Source organism: Drosophila subpulchrella, unplaced genomic scaffold, assembly GCF_014743375.2.
Source record: "Drosophila subpulchrella strain 33 F10 #4 breed RU33 unplaced genomic scaffold, RU_Dsub_v1.1 Primary Assembly Seq43, whole genome shotgun sequence".
Lineage (NCBI taxonomy): Eukaryota > Metazoa > Arthropoda > Insecta > Diptera > Drosophilidae > Drosophila > Drosophila subpulchrella.
Window position 1 is genome coordinate 709,078 of NW_023665646.1, and position 2,551 is coordinate 711,628.

At 37.3% G+C, this 2,551-nt stretch overlaps 1 long non-coding RNA gene across 1 annotated transcript; it reads right to left on the reverse strand.

Moving 5' to 3' along the window:
• Positions 1 to 346: 346 nt before the first annotated feature.
• On the reverse strand, positions 347 to 1,438 carry LOC119562372. Its single transcript, XR_005221815.1, has 3 exons — positions 1,122 to 1,438; positions 831 to 1,027; positions 347 to 779 (listed from the first exon to the last, which is right to left on the reverse strand). It is a non-coding gene; the product is annotated as an uncharacterized LOC119562372 (long non-coding RNA).
• Between the last annotated feature and the right edge of the window lie 1,113 nt (positions 1,439 to 2,551).

The following is a 2,551-nucleotide window of genomic DNA, read 5'->3' on the forward strand; positions in this document are numbered from 1 at the left end:
GGATAAGGGAGATATTTCGAGAAATATATATATCTTGTTATATGTGTTATGTCGCCATCCCTCAATAATCGATTAATCGAGAAAACCAGGGATGCAAAGTGGGTTTAGGGTCCAGTGATGGGCAACGTGAAAGTTGGAGCCAGTTTGGGGGCGAATTCAAATTCAAACCGGAAAAATGTAGGTTATAGGGTCACCAACCGGAGCTAGAAGCGATCGGCGGCTTAACGCAAAATAATCCTTTATATATTTATGTTGTTTTGTCCATTAACTTAGCCATTTATTTATTTATTTAATTATTCAAATTCTTTTCGTATATTTGTTGGGGGAGGGGATTTTTATTACACTTTAAAATTAACCTATTTATTGCACAGTATCTATTGCACGATTATTTATTTATTTATATCAAAAATTTAAGCCAATTTATTTATTGCCGGATGTGAACAATTCACGGCGAGTGTTTTCATATTTGTATCTATTTGTTATTTATCTCTTATCGCTCCTTCTGGGTGAGGCTTAATATTTAAATCGTCAAAGCCAAAGAACCAAGAAACACAAAAAAAAAAACAAACATAACCGCAATTGTATCGCGGAGCACTTGTTACTCCCATGGGGAATCCTCTCCAGCGACCGCGTCGAATAGGATCCAATTAAGAGAGCTCTTTTAGGTAGGGACCGAAAGGAAGAAAACAGACATTCTATCCGTCTACACAAATCCCTGTGTGGGACTGTTGCACCCGGCGGGCGGTGGTTGATGGGTTTCCTTACGGGAAGCTGAAGTTCTGTAAATAATCTAAGTGAATAAATTGTAATAGAATGAATATGGAGTATACCTATCTTTCAGAGGGGAGGGAACATGTTCGACTGAGTCGAAGTTGGAAAGAGTCGACTCTGTCATTGTTTTATGTTAAACGATAAATGTTGCTATCATGTTCCAAGATCGAGGACAGTCAATTAGAGAAATAGCGCCGCAGATCAGTTCACCGTGTAGGATGGGATAGTTTATAGTAGTTCTTTCCCCTTCTGTTTCCTGAAAGAAAAATTACAAATTAATAATTTTTGAAGAAATAAATAATCAAATTAAAATGGGTAAGAATGGAAATAATATGGAAGATTGCGGGAACCTTACGACCCCTTTAGGGAAGGCAGGATCATTCACTTGTCGACAACCAAGGCCATGGTAGCGATGTGAGGAACTTTGTGGTAGAATCCCAGAATCAGTTTCGAGCTGAAATGGAACGGTTTATCATATATAATAAGATTGACAAATTTATCAAAGAAGGCTTTGCTGAGTTGATGAGGCAGGTCGAAAGGAAGACATCTCTATCGGGGGGTCAGAAACATCGACTAGAGCTCAGGAACTCCCTACGGGCGGTCATTTTGGAAGTCGTCATCCTGGGAATCAGCCGACAATACAAAACCGATTCAGGAATGACCCGGAAGTAAGTCCTGGCATTTCTGGACAACGTCAGCAAATCGGTCCGTCGAATTATCAGCAGAATCTTCAACAGGAAAGTATGCACTTCCGCCCGGGTTCCTCTTCCAGTGGAAGCAATCAACCAAGAGACACGGAAGGCCGTCAAGGGGCTGTTCGGCGGAATCATGAAGGCTACGGGTGTTCTTAACGAGGACACTGTGTCCCAGTGCACAAATGGGGTATACAGTTCTCTGGCAACTCCGATGGGATGAGCCGAGTCGAGCACTTAAGCCAGCACTTCTTTTGCGTCTCTCTGTTATACTCGGTCAGCGACTAACATTTCGGCGGAAAAATTTTCGTGGAGCAGCGACATGTGAATGCCCTAACATTTTAGGAACATTATTGTATATCGAAAAAAAACAACTAATATTTTTTTTTAAGTAAATTATTTGATAATAGTAAAATGAAGTAAATTGAATTTACTTATAATGTTATGTTTACTTATTATACATTTTTATTACAATATAATTTTTTAGTTTTGCTATAGAAATTTAGTCCGTTAAAATTGATTTCCATATTTAAAACATTTTAGTATTAACATTTAAAAAAAATTCATATTGTATTTTTTACTCAAGAAGTAAAAACTATATAGTGGGATATTTTTCGCTTTAGAAAGGGTATAGGTGCAAAAAAACAGAAACAATAATTGTTCATTGGTTAAAAATTTGAATTATACCATCTTATATAAATGAATTACAATATATTTAAAAATGTATGTATTTTAAATTCAATATTTTCATAATTGAAACTCATGGGAAAAATTTTGATTTTCACAAGTGATTTCACTTGAGACGTGTCTCTTGCAAGTGATTTCATAAGTGAAAACTCATTGGAAAAATTCTGATTTTCACAAGTGATTTCACGTGGGACGTGTCACCGGCACGTGACAAGCCATACGAAAAATGAATATAAGGAACAAGTGAAATCCCGTGGGACTTCGAAAAACTTTCATTTGAATTTTCACTTGTGAAAATGCGGACATCCCATACAATTTTCTATATGGAGCGTCACTTGTTCTTCACTTGTGCAAGAGGACATGTCCCACGTGATTCCCAAGGTGATTCACAAGTGAAATAC